We start from the raw sequence: 21,249 nt of genomic DNA on the forward strand, positions 1-21,249 counted from the left end.
CAACTGCCCCATCTGCCAGGACACTTGGGATGATGCAGCTTCAGCTCTGCCCTGTTGCCACCGGTTCTGCCTGGGCTGCATCCTGCGGTGGGCCACAACAAATCCCTCGTGCCCTCTCTGCAGGACACCAATAGAGACAGTCAGGTTTTCTGAGCAGGGTGAACAGGACTATGTACAGTTTGTCATCACCTCCCCTGCGGAGTCGGCAGAGACCGGGAGCCAGCCAGGGAGAGCTCCTGATCACCTGGACGAGAACAGCCCCCATGGCCCTGCGGTGTCCCCTGCACCTTCTCCACAGGGGATGCTGTCCCCAGCTGAGCAGGGGCCTTCAGGGCCAGAGTCTGTGGGTGGCCTCCTGCCGGAGGTGTGGGCACGAGTCTTCCGTCAACGACGGTGTGTCCTGGAGCTGATGCGGCCCTGGCTGCGCCGGAGGCTGCAGGGAATATTCCGGGAGCGGTGGTGGCGGGCAGAGGTTGCAGAGAGCTCCATCCTGCATGAGCTCTGCCTCCACGGCCCGGATGCGGCCATCCTGGTCCTGAGGCTGCAGAACTTCCTGGAGGAACACACAGCACCCCTGGTTCGTGGGCTCATCAATGTCATTGTGGGCCGGTGCAGCAAGGAGGCCAGACAGCTGCTCTCCCACGACACCAGAGAGGACAACAGCGCCAGCTCCAGCAGCTCCAGCAGCTCCAGCAGCTCCAGCAGCATCAGCAGCTCCAGCAGCTCCAGCAGCTTCAGCAGCTCCAGCAGCTCCAGCAGCATCAGCAGCTCCAGCAGCATCAGCAGCTCCAGCAGCTCCAGCAGCTCCAGCTCCCAGGAGAGGACTCCTGCCAGCGTCCCCACAGGCTCCAGCATGCAGGAGGAAGCTGGAACATCACAGACCAGCATCCAGATGGGCCACAGCTGTCCCCAACCTGAGCCCAGCCCTGCAGAGCGGGAGCGGCCCCGGAGGAGCCGGTGGGGGACGGGTCCCTGTGCCCAGGCAGCAACAACAGCTGGGACCACCCGACCTTTTAAACCCTGATGCAGCGCCTGATTATTTTCTTACGTTACACTACAACTCTGGAACTGCAAGGAGTTCACCCAGATGGAGTAACAGACAAGGAGGGTATTGCAGATGTGTGTGTGAATGCTTGTCCAGCTGACTGAAAAGCAATTGCTGTAATTGAACTGACAGTCTGCTTGGTAACATTTATTTCAAACTATACATTTAATAAAGTTATACAAAAATCTAAACATTAATATTTCCAAAGACTCTTTGTAATGCTCTCCTACATACTTCATGTTGATGCGAGAAATTCCTGTGGTTTTTTTCCAGTCTCACAATTACAAGAATGCTATAAAGCAAGTAACAACTGAGTACTTTGAGCTCATGCAAAAGCTACATTAAGCAAAATACTAACAGTATATTTCAGCTGCATTTCCAAAGCACGTGGTTTACTTTAATGCTTACCACTAAAGAAGAGAAAATGAGAGAATCTGTGAGAGAATGCAGCAAGCAGGTTTGAGTTTGGTATGTTTTCTTACTCTAAAAGTAGCCGAGAGCTTACACCTTTGCTGTGAACATACTTTTGCCTTGAACTTTGCTTACTTTGAGGCAAACAGGTTCACAGGGCGCACTTGGCTACTGCAGAGCCACAAACCCTGGATTCTGAGCACTTCCAAGAAGATGTCCATGGTTGTCAGAAATATGACAGGAAAAATGCAATCAAAGAGTAAAATGGAAATAAACTGAATTCTGACACCACTTCACTCTCCATTAAACCACAAAGCTACTCTCTACCCTTCTCATTAAGACAAACACAGAAATACTGACAGCTATGGTTTGCAAAAACTCTAATTGTTGATAGGAATGAATTTGTTTTCCTGCTGTCTCTCAGCACAGGCAGAGGGAACTGCAGGAGCAGGTGAAGCCTGTTCTGTGCTGGGACAGGGTGAAGTTCTGCCAGGCTAATTCAGCCAGAGGCCTGCAGGGTTTTTCAGTAGTTCTGCACTTCTGTGGGTGTTACAGAAGCACAGCAGCACCCACAGCTGGGTGACTCAGAGACATCCATCAGCCAGCAGTGCCCTGGAGCTGTTCCTCTTTTGACCTCTCCTCCAGGGAATTGTTCTGAATTTTAGGATTTACACAGTGAGTTGGGCCATCAAAAATCTGTGGTTTCATTGCCCAGCTTTACTGGAACTCAGGGAACTGCTGGGCTTGCTTGGATATTTTCCCCCAGTTGCCTTCATCCACTGCCAAAATCCTCACAAATCTGTGGGCAACCCCACCAAGCAGGTAGAAAAGGGGTTGGTAGGGCTGGCCACTGACAGACTCATTGTTTCCTGCTTGGTGATGTTAGCTAAAATCATCCACACATTTTATTTCAGCTGGGGGACTACCCGTGTGGAAGCCAAAAAACCAGTAGCAAGTGAGCAAGGATACCTGAGTCAACTTCATGCCTGTCTTAAGATGGTTTCTTCGTGGAAATGTCTTTGTCTTCTTTTTTCTTTCTTCTGTTGTCATTGGGCTTCTGTCGGTGGGGCATTCTCTGGTGGGGGCTGCAGATAAGGTTGGATTTTCCTCACTGGTATTCCCTGGGGTCCAGCACCTGTGGAGGATACATGGTATCCCCTGCTCTATGTAATTAGTGGGAAGGGCCCAGAGACCTTAATTAGCATAGGATGTCTTTCCTTCAATTTAGATTAAGTTGTGTTAATGAAGCGCTGTAAACTAGTGGGAGGGGTTTCATAAAAGAGTTGCTAAGAACATTAAAAACACACATTGCTTTAGATAATCTCTCTACTGTTGACAGAGTCTCCATCCCCCTTTTTTGTTTTTTCTAATAGATCTTTTAGGGATCTGTGTGCTCTTTCAATTACGGATTGACCAGTGGAGGACTGGGGCATGCCTATAACATGTTTAACACCCCAGAGATTGAAGAATTGTACTTTTTGAGATACAGACCCACATCCATGATCTGTTTTTACTTCCTGGCGGATACCTAGGGATGAAAAGGCTTGCAGGAAGTGTTTAATGCTATCTCTAGATTTTTCACCATTGTGTGCAGTGGCAAATATTGCTCCTGAAAAGGTGCCAATTGAGACATGTATATATTTAAACTTTCCAAAGGACTGAGTGAGTTAAGTCTGACTGCCAGATTTGAAAACTATTTATTCCTCGGGGATGGACCTCACTTCTCACTGATAGGACTGACTGCACCTGGCAATTAGGACAGGAGCTAACAATCATGTGAGCTTGATCTTTATTTGGATTGAATAATCTTATTAATGAAAGAGCATTTTGATAGAAAAATGACTGACTTAAATGAGCTTGGTCAAAGAAATTTGGTAGGGTGGTTTGGAGTGGCATTGCTATTTGGTCTCTGTGGGCATTCCCTTCGGTTATGAATCCTGGGTAAGGTGGTGTGTAAACAAGTATGTGTCACAAAGTGGGGCTGCTTTCTTGAGGAGAAAAGGAAGATTACCTTTTAAAGCAAATTATACAGCTTTTAATTAGCAATGAATTAAAGGAGAGAATCTTTTGCTCTTTCCATGATAGCTGCAACATAAAAGGAATCTGTAACTAAATTAAAAGAAAATGAAAACTTAGAAAAGGCAGGAACAGCTGCAGCAAGCTCTGTGATTTGTGGTGATCCTGCAATAATCTCCATGTCTGACTCCCAGTCATCTCTGTTAGGACTTTTCCCACGTAATTACTGATTTACAGGATTTCCCGGACCCATCTATAAATACAGAGCATTGAGGGGACTATGGCTTCTTAAGGGCTTCTGAATTACTTTTGAAGAGCAATGCAATAATTTATACTTTGGATAATGAACAGAAATTCGCCCTAAAAAACTTATTAACGCATATTGAAAAACTTCAGATTGTTGAATTAACCATTCTAAATAAACAGAGATATCAGATATAAATATAACAGAAAAATATCTTCCCTAAAAGGTATAAAACCCAGGATCTGGCTTTCATTATTAGATGTGACATAACTTCAGGGTCTGTAGCAATGGTTTTAGTAATTTGGTAAGACAGGAACACCCATTCTAGAATTAGCAAAGGATCTGACAACTTTTGGTCCCATTGGAAAATTAAGCCATGAAGGTGTGGACTTTCCCCTACCAATGCAAACAAACAGGGTAAATCTGGGTTACATACGTGTGCTTGAAGCTGTGGACTCTCTATTTAGGGGTGCTCATGCTTTTTGACTTGGTTTTCTGGGGGAGTTTAGGTCTGTATCTCCTCTCAACAAATCAAACAATGGAGCCAAATCCTGGTTGGTTATTCCAAAGAGAGTCCAAATCCAGTTGATAGATCCATCGAGTTCCTGCAGCTCATGCAGCATCGTTGGGTCTTACTGCAGTTAGATGGTCTGTGGGACAATGGTGCAATCGGTTAGTTTGTACCCTAAGTATTTCCAAGGAGGGCACTGCTGCATTTTCTCCTCAGCTATAGATAATCCATCTTTACATACCCCACCAATTACTCCAGCGGCAGCAATTTGTAAGGCTGTATTGTCTTTGGTGGCTATGAAAATATCATCTATGTGATTAAGTATGGTGGATTGAGGGAATTTCCAGCAAACAGCTGGTAAAATTGTGGCCACATGACACTGGCATTTAGTTGGGGAATTCCTCATGCCTTGCTGGAGCACAGTCCAATGGAAACTTTTAAAGGGTGATTGCTGTTAATTGAAGGTACTGAAAAAGCAAACAGCATTGCATGCTCTGGTTGGAGTGGGATACTAAAAAAAAGAGTCTTTGATATCAATACTCATTAGTGACCAGTCCATTGGAATCATGTTGGGTGATGGTAACCACTGCTGTAACAGTCCCATTTCTTTGATTACTTCATTAACTTTTCTTAGATCTTGCAATAGCCTCCATTTTTCTCTATGGGGCTTTTGGTAACAAATACTGGAGTATTCCAGGGGCTGTTTGTGGGGGTAATATGTCCTTGGCATAACTGTTCTTGAATTAGAGTCTCTAGCGCAGCTGATTTGTTTTCTGGAAGGGCCACTGATCAACCCAGATGGGCTTCTCTGACAACGAGTTAAGTTTTGGGCTGCTGGGCTCATCAGTGGTCCTCATTAAAAATGTGTTTCCAGCCTGAAACTCTGTTGAGACAAAATGCCTCTTCCTCACACAATTATTTTTTATTTTTTGGCTGAAAATGACTTTATGGTGGCCACTCAATCTTCTGGCCCCCTTGAAAGTGATGGGATGGAGGCCATGCATTGTGATGCTGTGCCCTCAAATTCTGATTAATGAATCTAAGGAAAGAACAAGAGTCCATTCCAAAGACCAATAAATTTCTGATATTACAGTTATGTGTGTTCCCATGTCAGTGAGACCTGAGAGGGTGATGTTCTTGCCCAAACAGGTCAGAGTGCAGGTCAACTGAGGTTTTCCTTGTGTGATGTGTTGGGTCCATGCCATGCACGGCCCTCTGGAGGTCTTGTTATTGGTCTCTTCATCAGCATCAGGAAGGAGAAAACGAAACCTTTAGGTATGAAACAAGGGGCGTTTGGACATATATGGTCAAAATGGTAATTTCCTGACTGGATGTAACTGATAAGGCTGTAGGCAACATATAAAATCCTCCCACAGCTCGTCTGCCCACGATAATTATTTTAATTATTACTTTACTATTATTATTATTATATACATTATATCTAAACTGAATCTGCCTTGCACTCACCCTTGCTCACAACTGCACAGAACTGCATTCATCACTGATTCTCTCGTGACTGTCTTGTGACAGTCCAGACTCACACACTTGTTGGCCCTGATAGGCCAAGGGAACAAAACATCCTCACTTCAGGTAAATAATCTCCATATTGCATTCTACTCTGGCACAACATGGGCACAGCAAGAGAGATAAGATTATGTTTTCCTTCTTCTCTGCTTGTCTCACAGCTCCTCTCTGTTCAGAGGGCATGTGAATACCACAACACTGTCCTTTACCATTGCCCCTTTTCGGCCTTTTTGCAGTTTTTTGCCCAATGGCCTTTCTGACCACAGTTAAAACATTGTCCATTTGATGCACTTTTCTGATTTTGCTGGCTTTGAGGATTTTGTTGATAATTGTTTAATGCATTGGCCAACACTTGGGCTTGAATTTTAGCCATGTGTTCTGGAGTGGTTAGTTTATTACAGGCCTCAACAATTTGAAGAATGGCAGGTTCTGATTGGGAAGGTAGTGCCCATAGAACTTTCCTGCACTGTGAATTGGCGTTTACAGCAGCCAATTGTTTAAATACTCTTTCCTTCACTGGACCATCCATTTCTTGTTTTGCTATGGCAGCTTTTGAGCCTGTCTAGAAAGGTAGGCCTCTGTCTAGAAAGGTAGGCCACAGTAATTTGTGCCCTTGTCGGGTCATTGGCGTAGTCTTGAAATAATTTAATTAAGAGGTGCTTTAATTAACAGTGAATACTCAGTGGGTGTCAACAATGAGGTCATTAAGTACCATGCATCGTGGGATATAAAAGTGTGAGCTGAGAAGGTCGCTGAGATCAGATTAGAAAAATACAATGGGTTTGTCGCATTTCAAGCCACTTAATTCCTTGATTTTACTGATTGTCAGAGATTCCCAATATGAATTTTCCCTGCTGTTATACTGTACCAGCGTAACTTCCAATTTATTTGCTAGTTCCCAATCCTCTGTTTTCATTGTTTTTCTTTTTACTTTTTTCCCCAGGTTTCTTTTTCAGATTCTGGCCAACGGATATTTTCCCGAGGATTCACAGGGATCACCTTTAACTACGCACACTGTGGAGATCCTGGGAGGCATTCCCTGCGTTGGGGAGACACTCATGGCTTCCCTCAGGGGCTATTGGAACTCCACTGGCTCCTTTCCCTGTTCCTATGGCACATTGAACTGGGACCTCTTCTGGAAAACATCTGCACTAGACTACCCCAAAAATTTGAGGTTTTTTAGCCCACTGTCATGAATTTGAAATTTTGGTTCTTTCCTCCTTTCACTCTCAGGTGTTGGGAAGAGACTTGAGTTGAGATGGTGTAGTGGTTTTGGTTTGCTAATTTAAGATTTCTTTAATGTTGAGACGTTTTTGGTTAATGTATTAAAAACTGAGGTGATTTAGTGTTGGTTAATTACTAATATACTTATTTTTTGTTGTGAGATAAGGAGAAAGGTAAAGTAGGTTTAAAACTCTAAGAGAGTATAAAGAAAGTTTCATTAGAAGTAATTAAAAGCAAAAAAAAAAGTGGTAAGAATTAAAACAAACTCTTCAGAATACAACTTCTCTTCCCACAACCTTTTCTTTATTAGTGATAATGTAAAGAAATTAAGATTTTCAGTCAGTTTACTACTTTTAAACCAATCTTTTTTAGTTTACTGAGAGAGAGGAGTCCCTCTTGCTAAGGTTGTGGAGATATTTTTACTAGAGGGAAAAAATAGTTTTCTTGTGGTTTTTAATTTTGTTATGAATAATAGCTATCTGGAAAACTCTGTTATTGTGAAATTTTTCTTATTTTTATAAGCCCTCCCATAGTTTGTTGATGGGTTATATTTATTTATGGGGTATTGTTTTAAAGATGAACTGTTTATAGGTAATAGTTTTTATTATCTATTTTTAAAATTATCTACATTCCTAGGAATAGTGATTTTCTTTTTTTTTTTTTTTTTCCTGGAAGCATAGGAATCTTAGGATTCATAGGATTTCTTTTCTTTTTTTAAAAAACTTTTTATGTGATTATAGTTATTTTAACATTTGTTTATTTCAGTATGGAAGTTTTTGTTCGATATTAATTTGAGTATTTCTATCACCCCATAGTTTTGTGCATTATAAGGAAAAACAGTCCTTTCTTCATAGCTTATAAGAGGATTTCACCTCCAAAATAAGGCATTTTTTCTTTCTTATGTGGGATTTAATTTATTTTTTATTGAGTTTGACGTTCTTATTTTGTTCTTTTATATGTTTGTATTTTGTTTTTTTTTTAATTTGAGGAAAGACTGAAGTACTGAAAGAGTTAAGTTTTTATTTAGGGTCTACTTGACTTGTTGGCAATTTGTGGTGGGGAGCTGGGGCTGGGTTGTGTTAGGACCGGTTTTACAGCTGGTTTTTGGTTTCCTGTATGGGCTGTAGGGGTTTCTGGTTTCAGCCGTGCTGCAGGGACGGGGCTTGATGGTAACATTTCCACAGTAATGGTTAGCCCTGCTCTGGCCAGGGTTTTGTAGCCTTCCCTGCTCTCCTGCTTTGCAGCTGTTGGGGCTTGGTTGGGTTGGAATGGGGTTGATGGAGTGGGCTGGCAGGCAGCCAAGGGGGAGAGGAAGGGATTCGGTCCGGCTGGGTTGAGATGGAGGGCCACAGCACTTTTTTACTTACTTGAAAGAAAATAGAGAGTTTCCAGGCTTTTTTTGTCTTTAACATGGGTTTTTCTTGTTTTTTTTTTTTTTTTTCTTTTTTTTTTTTTTTTTTTTTTTTTTTGTCTTTAATGTGTGTTTCACAGAGGTGTGTCTAGCTCTTCAGTGGTTTAATAGACTGTCAGTTATACAAAAAGCTTTACATTGCTTCTCTGAATTTCTTCTTATTCTAAACCATAAGAGATGGAAACAGCACTCACCCAGGCAGAACAAGAAGTTTACCTTCACCTTAAAAAGTCTTCTCTTCAAGGAAATTTTTGTTTTTCAGAGAGGCAGCTGAAGTGTTCTGAACACTGGTTATTTGAGCATTTTCCTTATTTTTTGTGGAACTCAGTCCTAACCAACGAACTTTTCGAAGTAGTTTGGGAAAAATTAGGAACTAGGAAAAAATGCCATAAATAACTCTATCCGTTATTTAATATGATGATGAAACGTGTTCTAACTCTTGAAGAACATCTAAAAAATGGTGAGCCCCAGCTGAAAACCTCTCCTCTGGGTGCCCCTGCACCCCCTCCCCCATGTCACAAGGAACAATTCCTCCAGGTTCTCCCATCCTTACTCCTACAATCTCGCTGTCACCACATAGCCATGGCTGCATTGACACAGGTGCCAGGTCAACTTCTAGCTAATCTCTTCCCGGACTGTGCCAAGAGTGTCCCTCCCTTGCCTGGGCTGGCCTAGGTGGTGGAATAGCAGGGCTGCTGTAAAGCTGCAGCAGTGAGGCTGCTCCCCAAAGCTGTACCTGCACAGAGAATGGGGATGAAGAACAGGGAGGGGTCTTCCATATGGTTTCTCAGGGAGGTTTATTCCAGGATGAAGGGACACACAATAAAGGTGGGCACCAATTTATATACAGGGAAGGAACAAGGGGAGGTACTGGGGTTCGCTGTTACTTGTCTCTGCCCCAATATGGGAAAGGTGGTTCTGGGCAGGCCATGCTTCAAAGGACAAGTCTCAACTCTTGAGTTTTCCATCTTCAATTGTGTTTATTATTTCTTATCTATAAAATTCTCTGTCTGCCCAGCCGAGGTCTGATCAGCAAGGCAGCCAAAAGCACTCTCCCCCACCCATGTGTCTTTTATAGTGAAAACTATGTATAATATATTTATCTTTTATTTCCAATACTTTTCACCCTTGTTAACAAGTGCACCTTCACCATGAACCAATCCACACGTGCCAACATCATCCTGAACATGGATGCCAAGGAGAAGAAAGAAGAAGGACAGGGCACGCCCAAATCCCTCCATTTTGGGTCTCCTGACCTCCATGTACAGGATTCCAAACCCCCTTGTACAAGATCCAAAACCCCCCTGTACAGTGCTTCAAAATCCATATTTCACCCTGTGAATATCATCCCTTCACCATTCAAACTTGTTGATTTCTCGTTTCCCCATACACAGATGACACATCCCCAGAAGGGTCAAATTCAAGCCACCAGACACTTTTGGCAACATTCCAAGACCTCCGAGCCTCCCAAGGGTTCTCTCGGTAGCTCTGGACATCCAGAGCGATGTGCTGAGTTCCCACAGGGAGAGAGGGAACAAACTTTGGCCAACTGCAAGGAACCTGGGGAGGAGTACAAGGTGGGGAATACAATGTTTAAACCAACAAGGAGTAACAGGGGAGGAGAACATTTTGAATAAAGTAATGGGGTCTCAGGGGGTACAAGACTGGCATGGAGGGTTCTGGAAGTAAAAGTAGGGTTACAATGACAGACAAGAGGGGTGAGCAGGGTTACAATAATGGACAGGGAAGGGCCTGGAACAAAGGGCAGGTCTTTGGGGAGATGGACAAGGGGTGTGGCAGGATACAACTTGGGGACAAACAATTTGCATAGGAGCAAAAAAACCAACCATTATAATCTTATACAAGGAAACACCACCACACTGCATGGTTGTTTTCATGTGCTCAAGATGTAGAGGCTGCATGGCTGGGGCCACAGGGTCCCTCCTTCTGCCCTCTGGTCCTCATGCCTCCTCTCCATTTCCCACAGTCCCAGGAGTGAGAGTGGTGGAATCAGAGGAGCAGCCCCTGATTGGCAAATTACAGCTGCACGAGTTTTGTACCAGCAAGGGGAAAGAAACCCCACATGCGAACCTTTTTAAAACGCGCAGTTTAATCACTCTTGCAGTGCCAGAAAAGAGAGTAAACAAAAGAATGTATGTGTTTACCTCGGTTGCTACAGCACCATGAGACACGGCGTGGGTGGCAAGAGCCACTTCCCCTTTGTTATAGGCAACAACCAGACAAAGCCAAATCAATAATTTTAGACAGCCAGATTAAAATTAAAAGAAGATTTTATTTCGTCGATGGAAATACAATCTTTTCCAGCCACAACCAAAGGGACAGCATTGAGCCCGGGACTCGATACTGGGTGAACACAGATCTGACCCCCCCTCTTGCATCAGATCTATCAAGTTCACCAAGTCCATTTGGTTATATACTGTTTTTCTTGCCTGGAGCAAATTTTCTTTTGTTTCTTTCTTTTTCCCCAAATATTCATGTGGTCTTCATCCCCTGTCCAGTGTTGGAAGAATCCTATCTTCGAGTAGACAGAACTGGGGAAAGATCTGAATATTCATGCAGTCCTCTGTCCTCCATCTGGTGTTGGAGGAATTCTGTCTCCTGCTTGGACAAAGCTGTCTTGAGAAAAACAATACAGAATCTGGGAATAGATACATGTAAAGTCTGAGTTATGGGAACTGGGTATTCACATGCAAGTCCAGGGCTGTCCTCAGTTATCTGAGGTCGTTATTGGTCGATGATGGGTTGGGTGCCCCAATACTCCAGGAGCTAATTCCTTCACTTGCAAATTAGGACTCCTATTCAGTGGCCACCCGTGCTTTACAATCCAGTGAGGTAACTGATTTTGCAACCCCCATGTAAGATTTCTAAAACCTGTGTGCTTTTTATATCATATATTCTACAAGCATGCTATAATATATACATTTCTAAGAGCACCAATTTAATACATTTACCACACCTTGCACTGAACTGCCGCCTCTCCGCACTATGCCATTGCTCTCCCCCCACGGAAAACGCGCTGCTGCCCCTCTGCATGGCCAGAACGAGCTGGCTGATACACACTGCCAAGCCCAGCTCACAACAGCCCATGGCACCAGGGCCAAGAGCAGGCAGGCGAGGCTGGTGGTCCCGGGATGCCACTTGTAGTGGTGTATTATTTTTTCAAAATTTTATTGTATATTTTTGTGATGTATGTTCTCATAGTTCTGCTCGCGTCCCCTCCCTCTCTCTCTCTACCAGTTGAGATCGCCCCGTCAGTTATCCTGTTTCCCCTCCCAGTTCATAGTTGTATCCTTGTTAACCCCTCCCTGGTCCCCTGTCCGTCACCCGGTGGCCACCCCTTTCCAGCTAGAATCTTCCATAAGGGTGATTGGTTCAGGGGCCGGGGCTCCTCCCCAGTTAAACCCCTATTGGATTCCCGCAGTTGTTCGTCATGTTGCTCCTCCCCAGTTCCTACCCCTGATTGGTTGCTGTATTTTGTATTTAATCCTTTGTCAGGCTCGAGGTTATTTGAGTCCTCGACGGACACCCTTCCCTGCAATAAACCTTCCCCCTGTTTTTGCACCACCGTCGAGGCTCCGTTTCTTCATTCCTCCTGCGGGTTGCAGCCACTCAATAACATCTTCATTCTCTGCGGATCCTCTGTCCCCAAGGCGAAAGCCTTAGGCGCTCTCCCTAAGAAGACGCTCCTGTGGGAGAGTGCCCCCAGTGCTGCCGGCGGTGCTGGCCGAGCAAGCCGGGACATTCAACTCTCGAGGAAGCCAGCCGCCGCCGCTGCAGTTTGGCGCCCAACGTGAGGCCTGGAAGAAAATCCGTGACAGCCTCCGGACCCCGCGGATGAGGATCCCGGGGACCAGCGGGCGCAACCCGTCGGACCTTCTGGAAGATCCCATTGGAACGCTAAACTACCCTCGGGTGAGCAAACCCACACCTGTGGCCGGCGCTCCCCAGGGATTGGGGCCGGCAGCTCCGAACACCCCGGAGTCAGTCCCTCCGCAGGAGCCATCTCTCTCGGGTTTTCGTTTGGGTTTCAACCTCCCGTAAGTGTTTGCATTCCCTTTCCCTCCCTTTCCCTATCCTTTCCCCCTCCCGCCTTGCCTTTTTAGCCGGTTTCGTCCGGTGCCGGTTTCGTCCGGATTTTTGCTGGTTTTGTCCAGCCTTCTTTTTCTTTTTTTCTCTGGCCAGAGAACCTGCTGGTTTCGTCCGGCGGCAAGGCGTGGTTGGAACCCTCCCTTCTTTTTGATTTTGCGTTTTCTGAGAGTGGGTGGATTTGGGGCTGTTCTTAACATCTTTTGACAATGGGTGAGCATTTGTCAACAGCCCAGAAGAAACTGTTTAACGTGTTACCGGGAATCCTTTTAAATGGGGGTTTTGATCATTTAAAGAAAAAAGAGTTGCGCAAGTTAGTTCTTTGGTTGTCCACTCAATTCCCCGAGGTGTCCCCCGATCAAATTAGAAATTTGGACTTTCGGGTGTCTGCCTGCCAAATTTTAGAAAATTCGGCGCGGGTGGGGGATCCCTCACTCTCAAGAATTACTTTCTGGGCCCTTCAAATTAAGAAGGTTCTACAGACCCAGAGGGATTCGAGAAGACAACCAACCGGTTCATGTTCATCCCTGAGTTCTCGTTGTTCTCCCCGTCCTACCCCTTCTCCCTCTCCCGCTGCCCCAAGACCTGGGATCCTGAAAAGAGCAGCCCGTGACAGCACCACGCGGAGCTCGCTTCACCGCTCCGGTTCTTTTCAGGAGTCCCAATCCCCCTGCCCGAGGAGTCCTGGCCAGACTCCCCGGGATTCTCCCTGTCCCCCATCGTCCTGTGTTTCGTGAACCCCGAGTTTCAAGAAAAGTTCAGTTTAATTTCCCCCCTCTTTCTCCTCCCTCGCCCTCCCCTTTGCGTGTCCCTTTGCTCCCGTCCCAAAATGGCCCCCAACATCCAGAAAATGGCGGACGCCATGTGGCAGTTCCCGCCAAAGGGCCTTCTCCTTCCCATACTCCCCTTCTCCTTTCCTGCCACAATCGTTTCCGTCCCAGTTCCTCCCCTGGCTCCTCCTCCTCAACTCCGTTTTCCCCTCCCACCGCTCCTCCTCTCGAATGTCCTCCCCTTCCGCTGTGCGCTCCTCCTCCCTACCACGCCTCACAGGCGGAGTCACTGTCACCGCCAGACTCCGCCCCCATCACTGGCTCCTCCCCATCCGCTCCCACATCCGGTTCCCACGGCCCGCCTTCCGGTTCTCACGCTCTGTCCAGGACTGGGGGGGGGGGGGGGGCTGAGGCCCGGGACCTGGGGCCGCGGCCTACCATCTCTGCGGCTCCGGTCACTTATCTGCCGGGAGCAGAGGGAAGGACCCAAGCCCAGTGGATTCCGCACAGTGTAATCCGGGAACTGGTAAAGGCTCAAAAAAATTACTCCCGGGAGAGCGAATTCTTCCGGGGAATCTTGAGAGCCACGCTCTCGGATTTGGTGGTCGTCCCTGCGGATCTGCGGCAGCTGTTTTCGTGTTTGCTGAACCCCACCGAATTTCTGGTGTGGGAATCTCATTGGAAACGAGAAATTGTAAAAATCCTTCCCACTCTTTGGGACAACACAGCAACTGCCGTAGACCTGCAGGGAGGAATGATCTCTACTGACCACCTGTGCGGAACAGGACCCTGGACAGATGGGCATGTGCAGGCGTGGCACATACCATCTGCAGTGTTAAGGGAGGGGGCAAAGGCCGCAGAAAAGGCTTTCCTTTCCTTACGTTCTCCTGCTACTCCTTCCATCTCTTATACAAAGATCACTCAACTTAATAATGAACCTTTTCTAAGTTTCGTAGAAAGGTTGCGGCGGGCAATTGAGGCGCAGGTGCGAGATGAGTCCACAAGGCTTGGGATCCTGACGGAGCTCGCATTTACCAACGCGAACCAGGCCTGTCGGGCCGCGATCCTCAGTCTTCCTGTGGACCCTCCACCTACGCTTCAGAATATGCTTGACGTCTTTGAGATAAAAGTGACCACCTTCCCCGAAGAAGCAGATGTCAGGCCAAAGATACCAGCCCACAGAGTAGCAGTGGCTGAACAAGAAGAATTCATAACAGCGGCAGCAGCCCCACCGGAGCGGCGCCTGTCGACACCCGGGACCTCGCACCGCTCCAACCAACCGTGCCACCTTTGTGGGGGGGTGGGACACTGGATGCCCGACTGTCCCTTGAGGCGTGAGTTCCATGAGTTTAAGAAAAAGTTTCAGCCTCAATGGACACCAGGGCTCCAGAGAAAAAACTAGGAGCCAAGCGCGTCTCCTCCCCGCGCTCAGATAAAAATAGGGTAGGCGCGAAGTTTCCATCTCGCGGGGGGACAGAGATGGAGGGGAGCCTCCAGCAGGATGCGCCTGCTGCCAATGACGACAAAAAACTATCGGACTTGACTCTTTCTAACCCGGACATGTCTTCTCTTTTCCAGGCGGTGCCGAGGCCAGTTTTGACTTCCATCTCAAACAACCCACCATTTCGGCTGCAACTGACAGAGCCACTCCATTTAACAACTTCTGACATCGTGTCGGTCTCCGTCAATCCCAAGGAGCAAGGTACCTGGCGACGGACCTGTGGCAGGTTCGTCGTCGTCGGAGACACAAAATACACTCCACACGAAGTCACCATAGTCCCGGGTCTTTTGGCATCCGACCCAGGGCAATTTGAAATTGCCGTCTTTACCACCAGCCCACCCACCTTTTTGCCTCGGGGTCAGATTGTGGCTCAGGCCATTCCTGTCCCCGAGTGGCCCTGGGTTCCAGGTTCGCCGAGACCACCAATTCTTACACGTACTCCAATAGTGGCCTGGACCCAAGCTTTGGGCCGAGACAAACCAAGGATTACGTGCAGTCTGCAAAAGGGTGGGGACCAGAAGCTCCTCAGTGGGCTTCTGGACACCGGGGCAGATGTGACGGTTATTCCCTCTCGGGAATGGCCGTCACACTGGGAATTGCAAACCGTGGTGGAACGCATCCAGGGTGTTGGCGGCGTCCAATTGGCTAAACAGTCAAAAGGCATTGTACAAATTATGGGGCCAGACGGCCAATTGGCTGCTATCCGCCCGTTTGTTTTAGATTTTACGGAACCCCTGTGGGGACAGGACCTGTTAGCCCAGTGGGGAGCCAAAATTGATCTTCCACCGGCTCCCCAGGTTTTTCGGGCTGCGGCCATTGAGGAGCGCCCTACGCAGAAACTCAATTGGAAGACCGATTCTCCAGTCTGGGTAGAGCAATGGCTGCTCTCCAAACAGAAATTAAAGGTGCTCCAGGAGCTCGTGGATGAGCAGCTGCGCAAGGGCAACCTGGTCGAGACCACCTCGCCGTGGAACTCGCCAGTGTTTGTTATCAAGAAGCCCAACAAAGACAAGTGGCGGCTCCTCCACGACCTCCGAAAAATAAATGAGGTCATTGAAGACATGGGTCCCCTCCAACCAGGGATGCCCTCCCCAACAATGCTCCCAAAAGATTGGAATCTGGCCGTCATTGATATTAAGGATTGCTTTTTTCAAATTCCGCTCCACCCGGATGACGCCCCACGCTTTGCCTTCTCGGTTCCGACCATCAACCGAGAAGCCCCAAGGAAGCGATACCACTGGCGAGTTCTTCCACAAGGCATGAAGAACAGCCCAGTCATTTGCCAGTGGTATGTTGCTTCCTTGCTGTCCCCGGTGAGGGCTGCGGCACCAAACACAATAATATATCACTATATGGATGACATTCTTGTGCGCGCTCTGAACGACGACGAACTTGCCCACAGCCTCGACCTCACAACCAATGCGTTGGTTGCTGCAGGGTTCGAGCTCCAGCACGAAAAAATTCAAAGGATGCCACCTTGGAAATACTTGGGCCTGAAAATTGGCAGAACAACAATAACACCACAAAAAATTCAAATTAGAAATTCAATTCGATCACTTTCCGATGTCCAACAACTGTGTGGATCGTTGAATTGGGTGAGGCCTTGGCTAGGGATTCCCACGGAATACCTAGCCCACCTTTTCAATTTATTGAAAGGGGGAGAGGAGCTCGGTTCTCCAAGGTCCCTCACCCCGGAAGCACAAATTGCTCTCGAGAAGATTCAAAAATCCATTTCAGATAGGCAGGCCCATCGTTATCAACTGGGCCTGCCATTTGATTTCATCGTGCTTGGAAAACTGCCGCACCTCCATGGGCTGATTTTTCAGTGGGAGGCTTCCACCAAGGCGGATCGAAAGGCTAAGGACCCCCTCTTGATTATAGAGTGGGTGTTCCTTAGTCATCACAGATCCAAAAGAATCACGTGGCCACAGGAGCTGTTGGCGGAACTGATCCGTAAGGCTCGCCTTCGGATCAGGGAGCTGGCAGGTCAGGACTTCGCATGCATTTACATGCCAATTAAACTCTCAATTGGGCATTTCACAAACGCAATGCTGTGGGAGAATGAAGAACTACAATTCGCGCTCGACAGCTATACTGGGCAGATCTCGATTCATGCACCTGCTCACAAATTTTTTAATTCGGAATTTATCTTTTCTCCAAAGTCGGTTCAGAGTAGAATCCCCCTGAAGGCTTTGACAATTTTTACTGATGCGTCCGGGGCTTCTCACAAGTCAGTCATGACTTGGAAGAACCCCCAAACTCAGCGGTGGGAAGCCGATATTAAGGAGGTGGAAGGCTCACCTCAGGTGGCTGAGTTGGACGCTGTCGTCCGAGCTTTCAGGAGGTTCCCTGAGCCATTTAATTTGGTTACAGATTCGGCTTACGTAGCTGGTGTAGTTGTCAGAGCAGAACATGCTATCCTGCAAGAGGTTTCCAATGTGGCCTTGAGTCGTTTGCTCTCCGAATTAGTACAACTGGTTTCCCACCGAGAGCAACCGTATTACGTCATGCATGTGAGGTCGCATACTGACCTGCCAGGTTTCATTGCGGAGGGTAACAGGAGGGCTGATGCCCTTGCTGCGCCCATCCGGATGGCCCCGCTTCCCGACGTGTTCCGTCAGGCTAAGATCAGCCACCAGCTCTTCCACCAGAATGCGCCTGGCCTGGTCCGCCAATTCAATCTGAGCCGTGACCAGGCCAAGGCCATTGTGGCCACATGCCCCCACTGTCAGTCCTTTCAGCTCCCCTCAGTTCCATCTGGGGCAAACCCTAGGGGTTTGCAGAGCTGTGAGGTGTGGCAGTCTGATGTTACACACATTCCGGAATTTGGAAAGACCAAGTACGTGCATGTGTCGGTAGACACCTTCTCGGGCGCAGTGTTTGCTTCCGCCCACACAGGGGAGAAGGCGAAAGATATCATAAAACATCTACTGTTAGCCTTCTCCTCGCTGGGCATCCCCAAAAATCTAAAAACGGATAATGGCCCAGGTTATAAGTCCAAGGAGCTGAGAACTTTCCTGCAGCAATGGGGGATAGAGCACAAGACCGGCATCCCCTATTCCCCGACGGGTCAGGCTGTAGTGGAGAGGACTCATCAGAGCCTCAAGAGGGTCCTTTTACAACAACGGGAGGCGATGAAGACGGAGTCCCCCCAGGTCCGGTTAGCCAGGGCAGTTTTTACCATCAATTTTTTGAACTGCTCCTTTGACAATCTGAATCCACCTATCATCAGGCATTTTAATCAACATCATTCTTTGCAGCCGAAGCAGAAGCCGCCGGTTCTCGTTAAGGACCCCGAGACATGGCGGACGGAGGGACCATTTGATTTAATTACTTGGGGGAGGGGATACGGTTGCGTGTCCACTCCCTCAGGTCCCAAATGGGTTCCCTCCAGGTGGGTCCGGCCTTACACCGCCACCCAGTCCAAGTCCCAAGTCGCATTGGCACAGGTAACGGAGGCCTGTTGGAGGAGGAGAAGGAGGCCGTTCGAGGGAGACCTCTATCTTCTCCCCGAGCTGTCACCAGCCCAGAGGACAGCCCCACCAGGGATGACTCAGAGCCGTGGGATCCTGGCAGCCAAAATGATGCTGCCCACTGCTCACCGCTGCTGCACTGGAAGCCCCACGCCGGTAGGGGCTGTAATAAATAGCTAAATTTATTAATTTATTTATCTCATGGGCACCAGCTGAGACAAACCCCCAGGAAGGGGCCAGGCCCCAGATCAGCCGCCAGCACCGGGAGCAGGATGAATTTCACACGCCCGCGCATGAGCACCAGGAACATGTCCAGCACCAGCAAGACAAACACAACCCCACTGGAAAAGGTGAAAAAGTCCTTGCCATGAACGTTTTGGAGACAGTGATAATAGTTCAATGGAAACAACAGACATGGTTTCATAAGCCAGAATGTTAACGTTAATGCATTTGTACATCGGACTGCTATGAAAAAGAATAATCCCAAGAAATACCTCCACAGTCTAGGAGATGGAAAAAGAAACTTTCCCTAAAGTAACCATCTTCTTCTTAGAAGTTAATGATTTCTATTTGGAGTTTCCAACAGGCACACCACCCCCTAACACTACCTTGTACAGAGTCTATCACAGCCAACCATACTGCCACAGGTGACAGAGAACCAGCCCCTGCTAAAGGAACCTTCTCCTGACTCAGTTTCCTGATAAACTGTACTAAGAAAAGCCCACATCTGTCCAACCATCTCTAAGACGCTCCAGAAAATCTGTTTGGACACTGGAGAATCAGAATTGTTTGCGTTTTGAAAATTGTCTTATGGGCACTTTTAATTGTTTTTTGTCATTTTGTGTTGATTCAGTTGATGCTTCAGGGAAGCTTTCTTAATATTGAAAGGGGGAGTTGTGGGGACCCTGGGAGGTAGGAGAAACACAAGAAGCTTCCCTCAGCAGCTGTTGGGACCCCACTGACTCCTTCCCCTATTCCTATGTTTCTGAGCCTCTCCCTCTCAATTCCCCAATTGGCCCTCATCTTTGTATTGCCCTGAAACCACAGGTGAGCCCGTACCTCTGTGGAGAGAGAAACCTGGGGTGTCCCCTGAGTGTGCTTTGGACCCTGAACATCTTACTGGCCAGCTGAATTAAACTCTGTGGATACTATGCAAAGGCCCTTTCTGCTTCCTTACCCTTATTTATTAGCAGCAATTACAGCTGCAACAATACACCCTCTTGTACCTGTGGTCTTGCCTCAGGCTGGGCCTCAAGGCAAGCTAAGATGACGCAGGCACTGCCATTTTGCAGGCAGGCCCTTCCAGAACCCAGATGGTTGCGGTTCAGAAAAGGGAAGTAGTTATTAGACAAGTTTCTGTACAAGCAGGAGGGGGAGTTTTCTTGGAGTGCTGGGTGTATCCTAAGATGCAGTGGGACAGCAGACAGGGCTTTGGGTGGGGTTTCCCAGTGACTCAGGGCATCAATTGAAGGGATTAAAATGATCTTCAAAATGGCCGTCATTTTTAAAATGGCGGCTGGTGGTATTATGGCTAGTGATGTTTGCAATGGAGGTGGACCGCTTTGTATCAGCAAGGTCAGAGGGATAAGAGAAACACGAGGGAAAGGGTGGGATGGTGCAGGGGAGGTCTGAGATGGTGTGCACAGCACCATCTCAGACCCCAGGTGGAAGAAGTGATGACGGACACAGGGCGGCGGGGTCACCAGCTAAGCTGTGTAACTCCCCAGGCCATCCATGGGCACAAGCTTGTGCCGTCTCGGCCCCGTGTCCTTGGAGTACGCTGAAGAAAAAAGCTTGAAGAGGAAGGGTTTGTTGGTGTGCTGGACTGAATTAGGCTTTTGTTACTCTGTGCCTGTGAGCCCACCAGTGAAAGGGCAGTGGCAATACGCTGGAAACATGCACCATAGGCTCCAGGCACTCCTCAAAGCTCAGGGTGAGGAACGAGGCTTCCCCCATGCTGCTCAGCAGCACTACGTTAATTTGTTCCAGTTCTGTCCTCCCTATTGGCCTTCCCTGTCCCATTTACCCTTATACGTTCACGTTCTAGGGAGTTCTCCCTTCCCTGTCTTCCTACTGGTTTATGTCCCTGCCTATCCACCCTGGCATTCCCTGTTGGTCTAATCCCTATGTACCACCACTGAGCCCTCAAACCATTGGATCCTGGATACTTACCTCCATCCCCTCTTTCCTGTATTTAACCCCGGGATCCCTTTAGTGTTGGACCCTCATAAATCCTCGCTGGAACTCCGTGCCTGGACCCTCCTGTGTCTTCACTGTTGAGTTGCTTCATCTGTGTGTGTTTGTGTGCTCGTGCTCTCCTGGCTCCTACACACTGGTGCAAGACACTCTCGGGCAAAACTGCATCCACCACCACTACCACGGACTGCAACACATGTAAATTAACTTCTCTCATTTCTTTTTCCTTTTGGTCCATCTTTACATTATCAAATGTAATCTTCAAGATTAGACTCAATGTCTGGGTGGAGCAGTCTCTCTTTGCTGCCAAATTATAAAGCTTTTTCCCTACTGAGTCCCAAAAGTCCAGTGAATTTATCTTGGGCTCAGCAATATCCATGAAATTTCTCTGGATCTACTGATTTAATTCTTGAAGTTCCTTCCTCTCAATTTTTTTGCCTTGGTTTGCCAATTTTAACTTAAAATTTTGGTAATTGTCTCTCTCTGCTATGGTTGACATCCTCACACTCATTAAAAAAACTTAATTTAGAACACCAGCGGAGGGGAAACAGGGATGGGACAGATGCGACAGAATGGGACAGATGTCCACCTTTCTCTTACCTTCTTCTTGAAGGTAGGTGATAAGGCAGCATCATCCTCACTCCTTACCTAGCAAAGTTGTCCCAGGTTTCGCCCTGTTGCTGGCACACATGAGAAGGGCAAGGTCCTATGAACCACTCCTGAGGCAGGGTGGGTTCCCAACAGGTCTCCTGAATGTCAGCGGTTCCTGTTTGGGAACCAGATCTTGCAATCTAGTCCGGGCCTGGATAGCTTTGG

General features: G+C 47.6%; 1 long non-coding RNA gene across 1 annotated transcript; it reads left to right on the forward strand.

Moving 5' to 3' along the window:
* The first annotated feature begins 5,555 nt into the window (after window positions 1-5,555).
* On the forward strand, window positions 5,556-7,465 carry LOC135290710 (uncharacterized). The gene is made up of 2 exons (XR_010353498.1): window positions 5,556-5,817; window positions 6,695-7,465. It is a non-coding gene; the product is annotated as an uncharacterized LOC135290710 (long non-coding RNA).
* The last annotated feature ends 13,784 nt before the right edge of the window (window positions 7,466-21,249 follow it).

This window comes from Passer domesticus, chromosome Z, assembly GCF_036417665.1.
Source record: "Passer domesticus isolate bPasDom1 chromosome Z, bPasDom1.hap1, whole genome shotgun sequence".
Taxonomy (NCBI): Eukaryota; Metazoa; Chordata; class Aves; order Passeriformes; family Passeridae; genus Passer; species Passer domesticus.